The following is a 21997-nucleotide window of genomic DNA, read 5'->3' on the forward strand; positions in this document are numbered from 1 at the left end:
GTTGTCGAAACGTCAGTCACTACCACCGACAACAGTCCTTCTCAGGACTACACTCACCCGGACGATCAGACTACACCTTCAAATGTTACCCCCGGGTTCAAACCATTTACTGCGAGAGAAAACAAGCGCGCGAAAATTCATTCATAACAAATAACTGCACACCAGCAACTCGATAAAGTTTAATCACGCTTCCTGAAATACCGACCAAAACCCTCTTTAATTTATAATCTCTGAATCCAGCAACCGGTGAAAGAGTTCAGCAGAACTATGAACAAACTGTGGTTGTCACAATATGCCATTGCATATTGCAATTAGTCCATAATTGTTTAGATCGTTATCCCCAGTACGCAGCACTCTTTTATTCATATGTAATTAGCTATAGATTGGGCTAAAAATTATTATTCATAGCGAGTGTGAATGTTTTGTATTTAAAAAAAGCGGTTAGGACGCGAAATAAAATTTAATTCTCATCTCTGAGAAAGGTTGTCTTGTGACAATATATTTCTTCATGCCGGAGACGGAAACCACATGAGGAAACAGTGGTGTTTACCATTGTTTTATTAACATAACATTGCAACATTGTAAGAAGAGTTCCCTTTTATTTAACAAATGTTACGTGATCAGAAAAAACAGGCGCGCGCGCAAAAATAGTCTTAGCATTTGCTCACGTCAGCAGCATACACCCACAGGCAAATAGTAGATGATGAATTAACCAATCAGAGCGCGCGCTTTGCTTTAGCTATGTTATAAATGAAAATGGAAAAATCAATAGACGAAACTTCTAAATATGTCTCTTACGACTTGTTCCGATACCAGTGATGAAAAAGAATAAACTTTCGACAGCACTAGCATAACAGCTTTCATAAAAACAGTATTTTCAAATAAAACTGCAGTTTCTGTGCTATCTTTAAGCCCTATAATAAAAGCAACAAAAATGACTGGGATTTGCCACACACGTACAGTGCGAGTAACCATTCTAAGCAACAGGGGCTCTCCCACTTTACGCGAGCGCACCTGCCCTCTTGTGCCAATTCCATAGTCTGTGAAACTATAACTAAAATTCATTCGACCGTCAACCCTAGGAAACACAAAACGTTTGTATGTAAGACTGAGAAATTAATACTTGTGTCATCATAATGTACGATCCACACAATGGGGTGAACAGCGGAGAAGGCAATAAATGCAATGATGTCATTTACTTAAAATTTACAAGTCTCTTTCAAAAACATGGGCCATCTTATGTCAAAAGCCCTCTGTACATAACTCTATCAAAACAATATGTAGCACAGAATTTCAGCTTTATGTTGCTTAAAGTATTGAGAGAATTTAACTGTACATACAAAAATCATGGTAATTGTACTTTTTGTTGTTATCTAAAAAAAATTCTCCCTATATACAATTTGGTGTTTGATCAATTGATACCTAGATAGACAGATAGTTTATGCGTAAAAAAAAAAACTTGCAGCCACTAAGCTGACTTGTGTATTTACAATGCAGTGTAAAATCAGATACAATGAAATATATGAAGTTCATATATTTTGAACTGCGGTATTAGACACATACGGTGCACGATCCTCGTAGTAGATAGCGCTATTTAAGCAATAGCGAAAATCAGACCTGAAAAAAAATCAGGCCTGTACGGGATTCGAACCACTGACCTCTGCGATACTAGTGCAGCGCTCTACCAATTGAGCTAACAAGCTTTCACAGGTTTATTATAAATCAACTTAACGGCCTGCTCCCAATTGGCTCCCAACAAGTTTTCACAGGTTTATTACGAATCAACTTAACGGCCTGCTCCCAATTGGCTTGTCAGCTCAATTGGTAGAGCGCTGCACTAGTATCGCAGAGGTCAGTGGTTCGAATCCCATACAGGCCTGATTTTTTTTTTCAGGTCTGATTTTCGCTATTGCTTAAATAGCGCTACCTACTGCAAGGATCGTGCACCATATATACAATGTAAAATATAATATAATTGCCAACGAGCAGCTGTGGCCAAGAGGCGGCAGCATTCTAGAGCCGTGTGAGCATGAGCTGCAGGGAGAAAAAATCTCGATTTTGCGCAACATAAGATTACAATAGAATTTTCGTCAGCCAATCATTTTGCGATTTGTAAATGTGACAGAGTTATTAGACATATTTTGGAATAAACTAGAGGCCCTTATTCCAATCATTTCGCGATTTGTAAATGTGACAGAGTCACTAGACACATATTTTGGAATAGATTAGAGACTCTTATATTTCAGTATTTTTCTATATTTTATCGTAATAATTTTTCTACTTTTAGGATACGACCTGGTGATCGTTTTGGAATGCAGTATATCATGGTGTTAAAGAGATATGCGCAAGTTACGCCTCCTTGTAAGACGTGATTTCTCAGGCGCCGTTTTACTAATTCTCTTCGGCAAAAATTATCTAGCTTGTTTTCAGTTGATATAATTATCACATCTCGATAGCGAAACAAGTACAGGACGTCCTTACCGCGCGCTGCAACTCGGAAGGGCGAAGTTTTGGCAACAAGTTGCAGAATCGAATGTTGTCCTACGCTTTTTTGTTTCACATAAGTAGAGGCTGTTTTAGTTAGTTCTTCAGTCAGTGGTTATTTTGAGTAACATTGGAAATTAACATACAATGTCCAAACTGAAACCATCACAGATATTGTTTCCTTTACAAACAACCATTATCTGAGTAAACAATGTCTTAATGCAGCAATTAATATATAGCCAATTGCCATTGAACAATTGAGGCTTTTTTTTTGTCCTGTTTCATTACGCAAAAGCTTTGATATGATGCAATTGACTATGTAAACCATGTCTTCCTACAGTAATCCAAATAGAGACAATGGTCATTGAACAGGTAACAATGGAACACTTTGTTCAACATGTTTTTGTTTTGATATACACGATGCAGTTGACTATGTAAACCATGCCCTGATGCAACAATTCACATAGAGACAATTGCCATTAAACAGTTAACAATGCTACATTTCGCTCAACATGTTCTTGTTTTGTTATCTACGATGCAGTTAAGTATGTAAACCATGTCTTAATGCAGCAATTCACAATTGCCATTAAACAGTTAACAATGCAATAGTTTGCTCAACATGTTCATGTTTTGTATAGGTATCACATGATTTCGAGTGCAATTTGGAATAAATTAGCATGAGTAAATTTTTTCAAAGACTAACAAAATTCCATGAGCCCGTAGGGCAAGTACAATTTGTGGTCTTTGAAAAAATTTACAAGTGCTTATTTATTCCAAATTGCTGGAGAAAAACACGTGATTATCTTTTAATAATATGCATGAGAACTACGAGGTAGCTTCTCATAACTACGCAGAAGAAGAGCGCGCACATCACGTGCAAAAATAATTTATTCAAACCCTGCAAGTGACATTGACCTTCACATTGACCTTGACATTGACATTGATCAATCATTCTGACCAATCAGCATGTCTGATTTGTTTCCTTCTTTGCACTGAATTAACTCTCTTCTGCACTGAATTAACTCTTTTCTGCACTTAATTAACTGAAAACAGCATTCATCTCAACCAATTAGAACTGAGAAATTTTTTCATGTATATTTAACAATTATTCCACGAGCGCGCGTTGGATATGAGATGGCGACGATAGTCAACGAGGCGCCTAGCGCCTCGTTGGCTATAGTCATCTCATATCCAACAAGTGCGAGTGGAATAATTGTTTTCTTAAAAACGTTAAATTAAATTATTAAATTTTCTTAAATTTTTAGCTCTCTTTTAATTTTAAGTTGACACATACGCTTACCATATTTGTAGATTATGGTATATTGGCTGATATACCATAATGGCTAAGCCAATAAAAAGTCTTGAATTGCATTATCCAATGATCTAGTTTTTAATAATATTAGATATATATATATATATATAATAAAGTTCAATACAACTACTAAAAACCTTTGTATTGCCAAGTAAGTTACTTTATTTTCCCAGAGAAATTATTAAGTCTGAAAAACCTAATGGGAAAAGGTTAAAAAGATACTGGTAGCTGCAGCCGTAAATGATGTCATGATGAAAATAGAAAATTCCAGATATAAGCCCGCGCTCGCGCTTTTAAGAAATGCCTTCGGGTTTGTTTTTACAAACGACTTAAGAAGAACAATCAATAACAAAAGTAATTGAGAAGAAACTGCTGTCGACTGGTTGCTGTAAATTTCTAAAAATTAAACACAGTTCTTTTAAGATTATACAAATTTAAAAAATCTGAGCGCTAAAAATAAGCTTAAGGATTCGAAAGTTATTAACATCTCCTACAAAATGGTATTTAAATTTCGATCTAAATGTTAAGATTGTGTCTTCCTCGTTGGCACCTAGCGATAGGTACTACTAGTATAGTACAGTAATATCTAAAATAATATCTTGTAATAGTGAGTATAATATAATGATGGTAATAAAGTCTTATATAAATAATATTGTTCAAAACTGGATCATTGGATAATGCAATTCAAGACTTTTTATTGGCTTAGCCATTATGGTATATCAGCCAATATACCATAATCTACAAATATGGCAAGCGTACGTGTCAGATTAAAATTAAAAGGGAGCTAAAAATTGAATAAAATTCAATTTAATTTAACCTTTGTAATAAAACAATTATTCCACTCGCGCTTGTTGGATATGAGATGATTATAGCCAACTCGGCGCTACGCGCCTCGTTGGCTATCCATCATCTTATATCCAACAACCGCGAGTGGAATAATTGTTAAAATTCCTATAAATATAATGAAAGCTTGAACTGTTAAATTATATACGTCATCGATCTCATTTACAAAACTCACCAAGCACTAAAGTTCGTTGTTAGTACACGATCTTACTAAAAAACTATTTTTGAAACGCTTGGTCTTTCATTTGGAAATCGCAAAACGCCTTTTGCGCCTAAGACTATAACACGACGGCCCTGATGATTGAAGCATTTTATGTAAGCGATGAGCCGGGTCATTAGCAATCGAGAGGAAGATCTATGGTTTTTCTTTCTCTTTTTACAAATAAACTATCTGTCTATCTATCCATCTCAACCTTATTCGAATGTCCTCTTCTAGAATGTTCTGATTAAAGACCTTTTTTCAGTACGGCATTGTAACAATCATGAAGTAAAAAAACCAAGAGTACTAACTGAGCCTTTCACCGGAAGGAAAATTTTTCACCGAACAATTTAGTATTCAGTTTACCTAGAGTTTACATGTACCAGTTGATATTTTACTTTCTTCAGTTTTCTTTCTTTCTACTGTTCACATGTACTAGTTGATATTTTACTCTCTTCAGTTTTCTTTCTTTCTACAGTTTACATGTACCAGTTGACGTTTTACTTTTTCTTTTACATGTAATTTATTGCTTGCTCATGAACTGATCAATTAGATTAAACAGAAACTAACTACGTTTTCTAATACAACTACATGACTTGTATATTCTGTATAAAAAATGGAAATGAAATGCATAAAGAAGACCTATTGAATCATGTTCATTACTGTTTCAAACCTTTTTCTTTGACCTTCTTTCTCTTTTCAGCAATGAAGATGATTAACAAAAGAACAAGGGCTTCAACAACGATACCAATAAAAGGCCACAAAGGGCCCAATGGATCTGTTAAAACAAAACAAAAAAGCAAACAATAAAACAACATGATAACATTGACGGGTCAAACCATTTGTTGAACAAAACCTACAGGAGGCTGAGTGACTCTTTAGGATTGTGATACCTCTAGTATAACTTGCAATCACATATTATGTTGTTGTAAGAAATGCCATCATTCAATTATATTTTGAATCAAATGAAAGCAACTGGGATTTCAAGAATCGTAATGCTCATGTTAAAATAACCAAAAAAGTATTAAATAAATATAGATACTGATAATTATAGTGATATTGATAATGCTCAAGATGATGACAATGATAATAATGGTAAATAATAAATAATGGTAACATGACCAAGTAGATTCCAATTGGGTCTGTAATCGTACCAGTGATTAACAAAATCAGACAAACATGCAGAGCAGGAGTCTAATTTTTCAATCACAGCTGAAAAGTAAAGCTGTAAGTACAAACATGGTTGTTGCTATGGTTACTGCAATTAATTTTGTCATTGGTGGATATCTAAGCTGAGTGGACCTAGTATGATTAGCTGCTTTAGCTGTCTGATTACAGCCAACTGTCTGATTACACTGTCGGATTACAAACCCTGTAAAGGAATAATAAGTGAAAAATAAAGCAACAAAAAGCACTGATCCCATTTGAGAGAATTGCAATGGCTATGATCACACTAATAATAATGATAAAAACAACATTACCTGTTTGCTACTACATGTAAATGCAGCTGACAGTGATAATTCTGAGGAAAACATAATTGTACATGTAAACCAGGACATAATCCTCTGATCCCTAACAGTGACTTAAGGTGCACCTGACCCCTAAATTTTTTTTTTCACTTAAAAAAAATGTTCCTGCTTTGGTGAGTATTTCCTCGAAAAAATTGTCGGATTTGGTTAAATCCTAACTTTTTTATGCGCTGTTGAAGTCGAGATATGAATGGACCACGACCGCGTAAATGGGCATCTGGGCAGAGTAGACTTGTGACGTCACTTCGAGAAGACGCTCAAGGAATTCCCAGCCAGTGGTTGACCTGCGAAAGCCTTTCTAGCACTAGATTCATTCTGCGGCATATTTGCGACCAATATCGATCTAACCTTCCAAACATAACCTGTGAACTGTGCAAAATGGCGCGAAATACAGATTGTTGGGTTCTCAAAGTGACGTCACATTAGTCGCCAGACTCTTGATCCTTGAAACGCTGTCGTGAGTCAAAATGGTGGTGATTTTAATGCGATTTTCCATACCTCACCGGGGCACAAAAATTGAAGGATTTGACCAAATCCAAAAATGTTTTTGGAAGGGATACTCACCAAAGCATAAAGATTTTTTTAACACGAAAAAGAAATTTAGGAGTTAGGTGCACTTTAAGCATCTACACATAGAATGTAATTTTCCCCTCACAAGACCACCCTGAATCAAACATCAAGGTAATGAGAATTAAGGAAATGATCACCACCTAAAGATTTTCTTGATTTTTCGACAAATTCTCTTCGTCAGTAGAAAACGAAATATCTACAGAAGAGAATGAAGAATCTAGATGTTGTCAGTCAGTTGCTTAAAGTGTTAAGCAAATAAAATGATCAAAACACACGTAGAGCCTCACCTCCGACGCCCAGAATGAATCGCTGGCATTTGTCTTCTACATTTTGGGAGCAGTTCGAAGGAAGACAACAATAATAATATCCATGATCAGTATAATCCACTCCAGACACGATCAGAATCGATGGGCCAAATGTGTCTTGATGAATCTTGTAGTGTCCACCTGATCCATCTGACAGGAAACACTGCCAAGGTAAAGTGAGACAAATTCATTTCCTCTAGAACAGATAATTTCTTAGTCTCCCTCGCAGCCGTTTTTTTCGGATGTCACGCAACGCTCTCCCAAAAGAACGGCTGCTGACAACCGAACTACATTCCTTTCTCCGAATTGGCCAATCACAGCTCGGGTTCCATTTTCAGGAACCTTTTCGCATCAGACTCACCTTTTGAGACTCGTCCAATCAGATATCGTTTTCTATCGCGATCCTCGTGTGGAAAACACAAGACAAATGGCGGTGCTTGAAGCAGCTTTTCGCAAAGCGTCGTGAAAGTTCCAAATTCTCGAGCTTAAAGCTCACCAGAAGCTTGCAATTAAAAGAGTTTTAGTCGAGAAAGAGGATGTTTTTGCTAAGTTGCCCACAGGATCCGGGAAATCGTTAATAATTATATCAAGCACTCCCGCTCGTGTTTGAACATGTTACCGATGAAAGTGGTCATATTATTGTTATTGTCGTTGCGTTGTACCAATGTGCGGAAACACTCGATAATTCGGGCCGATTTCCTGTACCGGTGATAAGAAGCCAGGAGCATAACTAATCGGGTTCGCTCCAGCTAGCAGCGGACTGGCAAATGAAGAAGTACAAGTAGTGTAGGAGACGTTGGCCGACCTAAATTGCAGTGTTCTCGAAGCTTCGCCCGGTTTAATGACGGAAAGCACGTGCTTTTTTCCTCCTGATCTCCATCTGTAGGTCGAAGCAAGCGTTTAGCCCTTAGCCTAGATTGAAAGGCGTCTTGTATTTCCTTTTGATTATTGATGTAATTTACTGTCTCTTATATACTCTGACTTTTGTAATCTGTAGTAACCTCTTGAAATAGTGCGAATAAAGAGTTTCAGTTCAGTTTTTAGCTTCTTCTGCTTTCTCAGTTGCTCGCTGAAACTTTAACAACCGCTCAAACAATCTAGCGTCCGTCTCGTTGGCGTAGCAGTTGACGTCTATGGTAAGCGTAGATTTTATAATTTCAACGAAATTGTGGGAAGTTTTCCCAAAAATATATACTCTATCTTTACCAGGGCACAACGATGAACATGTGAAACATTTCGAGCTCTCATCGACAAATTTCGCCAGTGTTTCTCCCAACATCCACATTTTCGCGTGAAACCTTACGTCATACAGATTTTCTGGTATGTGATTGGTCTGTTCAATAGACCGCGACCAAACCGCAAGGACAATGAGAAAGGAATGTAGTTCGGTTGTCAGCAGCCGTACTTTTGGGGGAGCGTTGCGTGACATCCAAAAAAAACGGCTGCGAGGGAGACTAATAATTTCTCTGACTGTTTCTGTTTTATCACAAAAAATAAATAAAGATAATAAATAACTTATACTTACAGATGATGACGAACCCACAGAGATTGCGTTGAATTGTTTTAATAGGAGCCCTTGATGAAATGAGCATCTTTAAAACTTACTTATGTAAGCCTGAACACTGTCTTCATTCTGCTTCTTCACCTTCCATTCTACCTCCAAGGGAAATCCTTTTGGAGCGCACTCAAACGACACAGTACTTCCTTTAGAAGCCTTCTCAGTCCTCAATGTCTTCCTTTGGCTTGGAAACCAAGGTGCAACTAGAATAAATCAATGACCAGGTAACACTTGAATTGTCCAAGTAAGGGGTGCAATCTTGGATTCACAACAAGACATACACGTACATTTACCCTGGTTTATAAGGAAAAAATGGTAGATAGAGATCGAAATACCGTCTATGTACAGTACATGTAATGTAAAAACTGGGCCATTGAAAGTTCACCAGGAAACTGCTAAGTAGCCTTAAAATTATCTGATCTCTAAGGCTGAATGAACCTTCCCAGGTATGCTGTACCAAAGAAAATGTCTCAGCTTACCAAATGCTTTCCCTTCTACTCCCGGAAGTGACTGCAATGTAACCTCTCCATACAAATTTAAAACTCAGTCTATTCAGGAAACAACTGAGGCAAGATGTTTTTTCTCTTCTTGTGACAAGCGTTAAAGGAAAAAATATCTTGGGATTACTAGGTTCATACAAAGCAATTTATCAGTTTAAAGGTGGTAGCTATGATGTAATTATAACAAATTCTCTAAAATAGCTATCGCCTCCCGGTTAGCTCAATTGGTTAGAGCGGTGGATTGCGTTGTGTGGGAGGTCGAGGGTTCGAGCCCCGGCCGGACCAATACTTATGGTCTTAAAATAAGTAAGGAGAATTTGCTACCTTTCTATAATCAAAAAATGGAAAGATATTCTACTCTTCTTGGATAAGGACGAATAAACCGTAGGCCCCGTCTTCTGCAGGGTTAGGGGTAGGAGACGTTAATTTCCCACGCACGAGATTTCTGTGTGGTGGATGTCCTCTCCTGGGTGGGATGGGTGGGTGTTGGTCCTGAAAAACCCCTATGGGGAGTGGTCAATTAACCATGTATGTATGTATGTATGTATGTATGTATGATGAGAGACTTAGTCATTTCTAATCAGATAATCAGATCCTGGTGCAGGTATTTCTGGAAATATAAAACGGTGTTTTCATCTTGTGTACTTTACTTTCTGTTTAATAATGGTATGGCTTTTAAAAGTCAGGGTATTACAGAATTGATTGAATGCTTATCAGCCCAAGCAGATTCATAGTGCCCATACAGAATGTACAATGCAGCTCTTTTACCCCTTTAACCAAGACAGAATTTTGTTTTTATAATATCAATACAATATCACACAGACAAGTCATGAGAAGAAAGAAAAATATCAATTAGGGGATTATTAGTTGATCCAATAGTAAATTGACCGAAGTAACAGCAGAAAAGTTGAATGGCAGACAGTAACAAGAATTACTAATGAGATCTTGCAAGTGAAAGGGTTCAATTATGCAGACTTTTAAAAATGTGGCCCAGGTTTCTTCAGTTTGTTGATTTCTAGTACCACACATAATGAACAATTAATGTACCACCACAGTTAAACCTTTATTATACTGCTATGAGTGACCAAGACAGAATTTCTCCTTACAATATCAATACAAAATCAAGCAGACAAGTGATGAGAATAAACAAAAATGTCAATTAGGGGATTATTGGTCAATCCAATACCAAATCAATCGCCCGGATTTAATTCGTACGCATGATATGGTAGACAGTACTTATGAGATACCTCGAGGGAAAGGGTTAAATTCTTCTTAAAGAGCATCTTAAGAAAAAAAAAATTACTATCAACACACATGTAATAGTGCATTGTACTTACTCTTAATAAATATGCCATCTGTAACTTTGTACTCCTTAATATTCCTCAGCTTTCCTTCCAAAAGGCATGTGTAATTTCCCCCTTGTTGGACAGCAACCTTTGTAAGTTTCAGTGGGGCTATAAGGTCCTGTTGCACATCTGGATCTGGAAACCGCACTCTCCAACAACTTCCCATCTTTATACCAGGATATCCTCCTCAGTGAAGTGCTGTTTTCGTTTCCTCTTTTAGTTAGGTTGCAGAAGATTATGATGTCGTCACCTGGATTAAGAACACTGGAATCTGTGACTTTCACTGTTGGAATTTCATTTCCTGAAATGCAAGAATGTGTAAACAATTACATGTAGGTGAAGATTATTGGCCAAGTGCTCAAGCATCAGGTGGATGGATTTTTCTGTTAACTAACAAATACATTTTGTTTCCTTGTTGGAATGGAGATGGTTTATAGAAATATTTTGCTGCATAAGGACTTTTATAAAAAGGTACTTTACCATTTAAGATGAGGGTATAACTTTTTCGTGATCATTCAGCAGTCACACTTCATGTAAACTGCATGTTCAAAGAGGTGAAAAATAACAGGAATGTTGACTTTGAACAATGGCAAGTAACCACACTACAACAGCTCATCCTATTCTCAGTGGTTTAAAAGAGATAGCAGTAGTGTTTTTCCCCCTCAATAAGATGCCAGTCTTCAGAAAAATTACCCCCACCTCTTGCATTTCCTCCTGTTTTGTAACAGTTTATTTTTACTCAACTCTATACTCAATGGATAGACACGAAATACATAATAGACTTATGCTGTAAGAGTATGAAGTAGTAAAATGTCATCTGTAATGCATAGACTTACTTGTAATAACGCTGACATAAAAGCCATGCTTCTTTGGTAAGGTTACATTTTTCGCAAAAGCATGGCACTCATAGCTTCCAAGATCACAGTACGGACTGTCATCATAAAAAAAAAGTTGCATTCTTCAAAGTCATGGTCGTGGACAATTTAATGTTTCCGCCTACAACGAAAGCAATTAATTTGTTAGCAGGAAGAGAAGAATATGGCTTTGTACTGTACAGATGATAGAGGGGGAAGGGAGGGGAGGGGGAGGAGAGGGGGAGGGGAGGGGAAGGGGAGGGGGGGGGAGGGGGAGGGGGACCTGATCCCATTCCATGCACAAATTGAAGTAAGATTAAGGCATCAAGTATCCGAAGAAAAGAAAAACTTCAAATCTCTCTTACCATGTGCGAGGTTTCAGGGAAAACTTGATGTTTTGACAAACAGAAAGAAATAAAATTTACGGGTGACATATAATTCAGGGGGGGAAATCATGTTTCAGCCTCGTTCATAAATTCCCAAATTATGCTTGCCATAATCTGAAATTCATACATCACATGGCCACTTGCTGTACATCTTACAGCCAGTAATTGCAGTTTTGACTTGATCAATGCAATATTTATGACGATTTTGAGAATCCTGCTTTGGGTGTAAAGTCTGAGATCCAGAGGTTGTTTTGTTTTGTTTTGTTTTGTTTTCTAGAGCCAGATACATTATCTATAATACAAAGATATACTCACTTATATTCTCTGTTCTTTGATTAAACAAAAATCTATCCCCCTCTAACTTTCTGTATCGGTTAAGATCATCTCCCCTATAAAACTCTCTTCTATCTGGTTGAAGTTTACCAGATGCATCAAATGCAATGCAAGTAACGCTTGCTGAGGTGTACTCTAGTGGGTAGATGCTCTCTGGGAAAGGTTGTATAACTCCAAATGGTTGTCCCCCTGGAAAAGAAAGAAAAAAAAAGGAAAAAGAAAAAATATACACTTACATCTATTAAACTGCAGGAACTACACATACATGTATACTTGTATCTAGAAATGAGGAACTGGCGTGCTTTTCTGCATGGGGCCGGACAGATGTTAATTTTAAGCTGTAATAGATTTTTGCCAATACTGTACCCTACGAAGCTGTAACGCACAATGTAACCATACCTAAGATATCTCTCATTGATATATAAAAAATTGTAAGCCAAAGTGCACAAGTAGATCACTCTAAATAATTCACACTGTTTTTTGTTCGAAGTTCGAATAACGTGCATAAAAATTTCTAGATCATTCCGTTATCAGGTATTGTTATTTAGTAACTGCCCAAACACAGATCCAAAAAGGGTAATATCGCAAGTTGTGTCATTTTTAATGACAATTTTTTTAAAAACCGTCCCTGCCACACTGCAACCATGTATTTTAATCCATCATGACATGAAAAGTTTGAGCAAGACTATAGCAACGCTTTGACAAAAAATATTGCGATCTCAGAATTCAAGCTCAGCAAAAAAATATGATTTCTAAATTAGTATATCTTAAAGTTTATGTAACGGCGTAAAAATTCTGAGCGCATAAAAACAGTCTTAAATTTCACAAATACGACCTCAAACATATTTCACTTCCAAATTCATGTATACGATCTTAAGGCCAACGAGCTAAATTTTGTAGAACAAACAATAGAATTACGTATGTGGTGATAGCACTCAGTCACGCTTTTAGATTTTTTCGATCAGGTCATCCTAAACTTTTAAAACCTCAAAATCAACATATAAGATTCAAGACACCACCTTCCATTTGTAACCACAAAAAAAGAAAAAAACTGCGAGGTTTTCGCTAGAGAAAGCTCGTAATTCGCGTTGAGAGATCGAAATCTATTCCTACATTACGACAGTTATACGCTCACAAAGCTTCAAAAGAAAATTGAAAAACAATGCTAATATGAGATCGCAAATCATCTAAACGAAAGCTTCCGTTCGCTTCAATTAGGTTTCAACCGACGGTGAGGTGCATGCACTGGTTTAACTTCGCCAACACATCCACTGTGCTGAAAGTAATTTTTCTCCATTAACAGGACATACGTCCTTTCAAATCTTTATTTTAGTCCGACATCTTTTCCATTTGACTGGACATTAATTGGCATAATTATACATTGTAGTCACCATCTATCTTCTCATTGGCTAAACGCCTAAAGTTAATTATGGGAAACAGCGCAACCTGCAGATTATTCACTAATCTGTACCTACAGATTAGTGAATAATCTGTAGGTTGCGCGCGCAATACATGATTTCCGGTGGAGCAATGTCAAGTTCACGGACACCGAAGTAAGAATGGCTTCTCGATTCGCCTCATCAACCCAGCGAGAAATTGAGAAATTACTTGAAGATAAAGATTCGGAAAATACTAAAAGGATGCATAATGACACAATTATTGATTCGGTTTTTGTGATATCCGGAATAATCAAGGTCTCGGTTAGTGCATATCAAACTGTTTCCCCACTGCGATGGACATTTGTTTTTGTCGGTTCCTGCCTGGCGCGGCCGCCAACCCAGACGCCCTCCTGAGCAAATTTTCAAAATGGCGGACAAGCCAAAGAGAGAGATAAGAGAACCAAAGAGAGAGATAAGAGAACCAAAGCGATTCTGCAACGAATACTCAGCATACACCCCTGTTAAAAGGTCATTTCACAGAGAAAAGATACAAAACTGTATGATATTGAAGTCACGGAGATTGACAAACCCAACAAGAGACTGAAAACTCACTACATTGCCTACAGTACACGCTTCGATGAGTGGAGACCCTTCGGGGTTCTGTCCTCGTGTACCGGCTCACAAGAGCCAATACAAAAGACCAAACAATACACGATAGCTAACCGATAACTCCTAAACAAAGAAAGAACAATGGTAATTCCTTTGTGAACCGGTACACCAGGACAGAATCCCCTTCGGGGACGGTGAAGCATCTGAATATTTTCCTTCGAAATTGTATAGATTAGTAGGCGGCAACAAAAATTTATTGGACGACGTTTAGGGTAAAAACAGCAATCTAACCTGAAAAAAATGTATTTATTCCGACTCTTTCGGAAAATAACTTTACAAATCTTACTTGTTTATCTCGTAAGTAAACGATGGTGAAGCGCTTTCCGAGCTACCCGATTCTTCTCCCACTGCTTTCACGCTTATAAAACAGGAAACGAGCAAAAGGAGGAGGGTGTGGCTGTTTGGAATAGCCATTTGACGAGGTTCAAGCTGCTCCTTGTTCGACAATTTACATATCAAAACAAAGGAAATTTGTTCCTCTCTTTGATTTTGGCGGTAAATTTTCAATTTGCGCTTGCGTAAGAGAGAAATCGCCCAAGACTCCTTGCTCGGTCTTGTTTTGACCACGAACGCCTTCTTAATTTTGACGGACCCGCTCAGGAAAAGGTGAAAATGACGAGGGAAAAACTTTACTTTATAGTACAAAAATACACAAAATGGAAAGCCATGATATTATAGTTCAATATTTCGGTGGTACATTGTTAACTTTTTATACAGAGATTCGGCAAGTTGATATAACATCCAAAAATCGCACTCGATTTGAGTGGGCCGATGAAGCGGGCGTGGTCACGAAATTCAGTAAGAGACTATTTGTACCCCGTGAGTTTGATATGTATCAGCCTCAGCCTTCGGCTTCAGCTGATAACACTTACCTCGACCTTGATTATTCCGGACATAACAAAAACTTCATTAAAATTATTTAGCATGATGAAATTCACTAGAACAATGATTTTCAAGAACTGCAATTTAATTTTTTTATTTCATTATCAGTCATGAGCATGAACACTTTATTATGCAGTTTTTCTTCATGATACTGCACGGAAACTCTCCACTGAAGTATTTTTTTCGTTCGATATCAGTACTTTATAGTAAACTGATATGCCGGGAAAAAATAAAAGCAATTTCTTAAGTCCTGTTTCCTTATTTGGTTATGAATAAACCTATGCAAGCCCTGAGGGTCACGCCAGAAAGACTGGATCAATTGCAGCGTAGCACAGGTCACGACGACACTCTGGGGACACTAAAAACCACAAAATTGACCGGATGGCCAATGCAGAAAGATCAAGTACCAATCAAGATGCTGGAGTAATGGTCTCACTGCGACGAACTATCAGTACACTTCTTTTCAAAGGCTCGAGAGTAGTCATCCCCGGCTAAGTTACTGAGACCTGAAGTCACATCCAGAATTCATTCCAGGCATTTAGGAGTAGAAGCTTGCCTGCGTAAAGCTAGAGACACTGTACTCTAGCCTGGTATTAATGCAAAAGGGAGTAAACAAATCAAGCAATGTTCAATTTGCAACGAATTTTAAGCTAAAAATCAGAAGCTTCCAATGCAAAGCCATGAACTCCCTAACCGCCCGTGGAGTTGAGTAGCTGCTGACCAGTTTAGATTTCATGACAAAGAATACATCGTGCTTGTTGACTACTACTCAGATTTTAAGGAAGTACCAAAATTGGAGAAAAACACTTCCAGTTCCGTGGATGAATTATTTTAAGGAACAGTTCAGCCGACACAGCATTCCAGACACAATAACTACTGACAACGCTCCTCAGTTTACAAGCCATGAGTTCCATCAGTTTTCAGTCGATTAGGAGTTCACTCACGTATCGTCTTCCCCGCATCATCGCAGATCCAACGGAAAGGCAGAGTCTGCTGTGAAAATTGTCAAGTCTTTGTTCAGAAAACCTCTCAACGACAACGTTAGCCCTATCGAACCAACGCAACACACCAACACAGTCCCTCGAAAGTAGCCCTGCACAGAGATTGATGTCTAGACGCACCAGAACCTTACTACCTACAACTTCTAACCTACTGTACCCCAAGATTTCAGAAAATGTTAATGCAGAGCGCTAGCCTAAATTGAAAAGGCAAAAGGCTACGTGGTACCATGACCTGGGTTAGTGTTCCATTGAAGAAAACTCGTACCAGAGTGGTAAAGCCACCTCGAGGCTCAGTGACCTTGTTGAGTAGTTTATCGTATGAAAATTGACTTCAGCTCAAGCGAACTCGAAGTCTTCATCAGTTAGAAAAACTGACTATTGGACAGTAACTTTAATAAGGACTTTCGACTTTCAGACCTGTATGAAGTTCCATTTGTTTTGTTTTGTCCTTTTTTTAAATTTTGTTTTAGTCATCTCCTTTTCAATTTGAACACATTTCATTTATGTTCATATGTTTACTTTTGGAAGTTAGCTTACCCCGAAAGAAGGGAGATGTTACGATAAGTTGTCCTACATCACTTGTCACGTTACGTGTTTCCTTATTTGGTTATGAATAGCCCGGTCCGAATGGTTTATTCATTATTATTTTAACCTTTTTCACTTGTGAAAACAAGACGTAAATTCGAGCAATTTAAGTGTTAATGAATAAACACTTGGCGACGCGCTGTCTGGCTGGTCAAGACTTTATTTTCTCACGAAATATTCATTACAGGTGTTGGCGACCTGAAATTCAGCTTTTAATTCTAAGTTTATCCTTTATTAAAAATACTTTTACGAGTTGCTACCGCAGACTATAATTTATTCATCGCTAGTTCAACCTCACGTGCAGATTATTATCTCCTGTTCATATGTCATTCGAGCACACCTTGTTTTACATCAAACGTTTTCAGAGTTGACCAAACATGCAAAAACTCAATAAAACCGCTTGGGTGTTTCTTCGCCTTCACAATTGAAAAAAGTTCCGTTATCTTGAAAGAACACAAAGTGACAGCCAATATTTGCAACGTGACTGATCGACGAAAAGCGTTTGTTTTGTTTTTCTTGCACATTCATCTGGAATCTGCTTAAAGGCAATTAATACTATTGAAATTATTACGTAGTCATTAAATAAAACTTGTTTTATAAATGATTTCAACAGGCCACTGGTTAACATTAAACTTAGAAGTCGTTTTTTAACCAGCCTTTGCCGTTGTAAAGGGCATTACCGTGCGAGACTTGAGGGTACATATATCAAATGCTAACAGCATTTCGTGATGCACGCAATGCATTAAAGGGCGATTTATTTGCAATACCCCTGCTTTATGAGTTACCTTTCCAATATAGCTCAAACAATCTGTGAAGGTGAAATGTTCGGACATCATGTCCGATCATAATGTGAAATTGGCCGGACATATTCAAAATTTTGTCGGTCAATGTCTGATAACCGACTGTTATTTCCAGCTCTACATTCAGTAAACCGGCATGTTTTTGTTGCTTTCCTGCCAAGTTTCATTTTCCCGATGAGATTTGTTTCGGAAGCTCTCGCATGACAAGTAAAGTTTCTTCGTAATTGTGAGAAACAGAGGAATAATCTTTTCTAAAACGGCCATGGTGTTCGCAGCACCTCTATCTATCTTTCAGCTCCTCATTAATTGCACGTTTGGTTTTTTTTTTCTCAGGAGAGATCCAGGCTACTAAAGAACAGGTAAATTGAACATTTGTGCAGTTTGTCGTGAACAGCCGAAGTATCATTTCCTACAGCTTTTTTTTTTTTAGATAAGGTTCAGGCACGTCAGTTTCTTGTAATTCAAGTGCGCTTGCATACAGAAACGTGTATTGCGTGTTCCAAGCACATCCGTATCGAATAGCAGCTGTGGTCTTTTGTTTCCTGTCACGAATCACTAGTGGTGGTTAAAAATTGTTATCGGATTATATTCGGTCATTTTCGTGTCGAACAAGGTAAAGCAGGCAACGCTAAGGAAATAAGTGTCGTGCACAAGTCTTAGATCACGAGTTAAGAAACAATGATGAATGTTTGACAGTTTAGGTTTGTGGTCGGATGTACGTATCTAGGGCGTTTACTTGTGATAGCAATAAAACTAGGTAGTTTTGTAACATTAAGAAAGACTGATGACAACGGTTGTGATGAGCAAAAGTATGACTGTAATAAAGTGAAGAAAACGACAGACACAGTCCTAGGTGTTTGTTGAACCAGCGAGCACGGACATTTTCCTAACGCAGTGGAAAACTCCTCAAAACAGTTTGTAACTGGTTTTCAAACAAAGCTATTATTAAAAGAAAAATCATTTTCGGAAGACTTAGCCGAGAACGAGGTCTGTTATATAGTTTGTTTCTTAACCTTTCTTTGAATGTAAAAGTTCGCTAATGAGTCAGCGATATGCGGCAGGTTGTAAAAAGTAAGGTGGAAATTAAATTTTTTGTGGCATTTTCAGTCCACAGAATGCGAGATGACAGCCCCTTAGCAGAGCACTGCGGAAAAAGCGAAGAAAAAAGGTAAAAGAAACAGATCATGCAAAGATAATACTGTAAACTTCCGGTCAGCAGTCGTTGGACCAAGATTATGTCCCTGTTAAGTCTTCTAAAGACATTAAAAGAAAATTCTGAGTAACTACTTTCCCCTTTACCAAAGTCTCTTCTTTGCAATTCACAAATTCTTTCTCTTTCATGCAAAATCTTCGAGGTTTTCTTTTTCAATACTTAAGCCGATGTTTAATTTTCCTTTTTCACAGTTTTCAAAATCTTCTAGTCAGCCATCCTGGAAGGACTAACTAAAGATTAAGGTTATTGATGCTGTATGGCTAAGGAATAGGGACACTTGGTGGGTGTTTATATGGATATTAAAGAATTTCCGGTTCAACCCTGTTTCAGAAAGAGATATTTCATGTACCTGAATGTAGTTTCCATTGCATTTATGTCGCTTTAATTTTCTCCTCATAAATAATTCTTTATATAATTGTTTCCAATTTCTACGGTTTCTACGGCATCTTTTAAAAGGATGAAACCTTCAATAAGTGTTAAAAGCAGTCCGGCCGCTTGGCGTTAGAGCATTGCGAATATTTCCGCAACTGAATTTGGCTATTATGTCTTGTTTTAACTCACTAGTAATTTTATTGCATTTAATTTGTATGACAACTGTACGTATCTTTTAGCTTATAATGTAGTAAACTAATGCATGGCTTATAACCCCAATAATATTGTAGTAACGAAATCTCTTTAGTTTGTTGTAAAATATCTTTAATTTATTGGGTAAGGAAACTTCTTTAGCTTTCAATGATTAGTATTTACTTATTTATTGCTAATACCCGCCATGACTAGTTAAATCTATATGCGGGTTGTGTAAATTTGCTTCTAATGTTCTATAAAATAATAATACACAAACAAACAAACAAACTACAGCATGCTCTAATATAATTTTTTAGTACAAGGATCTAACATAAACTGCTGAAGACCAGAAGAAGGAAATGGAAAATCTTCAACAGCAAATTGCGTGTGTATAGGCTTAACCTAAGCTAAAGTAATGTACGAAGTAGTACTGGAGATCAGTTTTTGCAAAAACTTCAAGTTCTGAGACGTCCTCGGAAGTGTTCGGGTGTCTCCTGATATAATATGGTCTTTGACTGAGGTGCATTACATAGCCCAAGAGATAGGGTTGGATCAGAACTCTTCGGGATATCATTTGGAGTTTTTGGAACATCTTCGCAAGTCTTCAGGTGTCTCTAAATATGATAGGGTCTCAGGCTAAATCATAGTATATAGCGCAATGATTATTGTTGCATTCGAACTCTTGGGGATGTCATCAAAAATTTTGGAAATATCTTCGGAAGTGTTCGGGTGTCCTCGGATATGATCGAGTCAATTAAAAAAACTCATACGTCTTTGGAATTTTTAAAACGTCCACGAAAACCTATTGGTGTCTTCGGGTACAATCGGGCCTCACGCTTATTGTAGTGGAGAGCGTAAGAGATAAGATTGCATCAGAACTTCTCGGGATATCAGAATTTTCTGGAACATCCTCGAAAGTCTTCGGGTATCTTTGGATATGATTAGGTCCTTTAAGATAAGACCCACGCTTTTGCGGCCAGTTTGATTAGACAGTAGACTTTATTCCGCGGTTTCTCCGGATTTTTTTAATTTGCCTCAAACATTGGACAATGATAACTCTTATAAACTACAATTTAGTTTTCAGAAGAGACTTAAATACATACTTGTTTTGAAACTAGATCAGTGTTAAAGGTTTTTCGTCTCCTTTGATGCAAGACGTGGTATCTAAACATTTCTTCTTTCCACTGCAGGGCTTCAAAAGTAGCTTTGGCAGAACAAGAACTCACCACTTTTGAACTTGATAAGAAAGTTATTCGGCTAGCTCTGTGAGTGTCAAGTTTAATAAAACAATGTAGTGTATGTTCGTGGGCATACCTATGTTTTAGGCCCAACTCAGAGTCATTTCAAATTTAGGCTCAAGAACAAAAACTTTAGCACCAATATTCAGTATCATCAAGGAGGGCGAGTAGAAAAAAAATACTTAAAAAATAAGGACAACAAAACAGTCTGATCAATCCCACGAGCGAGCGGGTTAAACTATATTTAGAGGATTGTGAAAGTGTAGTGCGATCATCCGGGAGAGTGTAGTCATGAGAAGGACTGTTTGTCGGTGGTGGTGACTGACGTTTTGACAACCTGTGCGGAAGTGATCATCAGATTCAAGTGAATAGTTGTTGTCAGTAGAATGTTGTTAGTCCAGATTATGTAAAATGTTGCTCAGTTTTTCCGTGATGTTATTGGCTGTAAGACTCACGTGGCTTAAAGGTTTGAGATACTGCGGACATTCGTTAAAAGAAAAGATGTTATAGTACTTTTGCTAAGGTTGGGCTATAGTGCACTGATATGTTTTCTTTTGCTGTCTTGAAAAGTAAGAGATGGCGAAATTCTGGCCAAGCATTTAAACAGAGAGGTATGAACTTCGCTACCACGATAGTATTCCTTCCTCGTTCTCTGAATTTACTAAGACCTATTTTGCTCTTTCCCAGTTGAAAGAAAAGAGGGAGTCAGAAGAATGGATGAATAAGAAGTGAGAAAGCTTTTAACGATTCGTAGTTATCTGCGTTCTGTGTTACCTTCATGTCGCAGCTCGAAGTTTGGATAAGGTGATCTACTGGATAATTTTGTTACGGCTTGCATCTGTGGGTATACGTTAACTACCCTTTGAACAACAGGGCCCAGATCTTTCTTCATTTTTTTTCTAGATATTTTACTTGACGATTTTCCAGGTGAAAAAAAAAAATTGTACAGATGACCTTCATGACTCGAGTTCGTACCGAATGATGATGCTCCATCTAAGATGAATTCAGCCTCAGATGCAATGAATGTTGCGTGAAGTTTTTGTCGTTTATTTTCAGTCAGCAATGGTAATGTTGTCAGGCTACAGAAATTTTCAGTCAAAATTCTTGTTCGCAAAAATTATCTCGAAATTGCCTGTCGAACACTCGCCTTACACCGCCTCCAAGTTAGCTCAATGGAAAGAGCGCTGGACTGTTGTGCGGGAGGTCGAGGGTTCGAGCCCCGACCGGACCAACACTCAGGGTCTTAAAATAATTGAGAAGAATTTGCTACCTTTCTATAACATCAAGAAATGGTCAGATATTCTAGTTTTCTCGGATAGGGACGAATAAATGGAGGTCCCGTCCCCTGCAGGGTTGGGGTAGGAGACGTTAATTTCCCACACACGAGATTACTGTGTAATGCATGTCCTCCCCTGGGGTGGGATGGGTGGGAGGGTGGACTAGCACG

General features: G+C 37.7%; 1 protein-coding gene and 1 pseudogene across 1 annotated transcript in view; both read right to left on the reverse strand.

Moving 5' to 3' along the window:
* LOC148731466 (uncharacterized) overlaps positions 1-21997 on the reverse strand; it is a 424262-nt gene that overhangs the window by 118715 nt on the left and 283550 nt on the right. The gene's annotated exons all lie outside the window — the stretch shown is intronic.
* Positions 603-21442, reverse strand: LOC111319494 (uncharacterized; annotated as a pseudogene).

Source organism: Stylophora pistillata, chromosome 5 (assembly GCF_964205215.1).
Source record: "Stylophora pistillata chromosome 5, jaStyPist1.2, whole genome shotgun sequence".
NCBI classification, from domain to species: Eukaryota; Metazoa; Cnidaria; class Anthozoa; order Scleractinia; family Pocilloporidae; genus Stylophora; species Stylophora pistillata.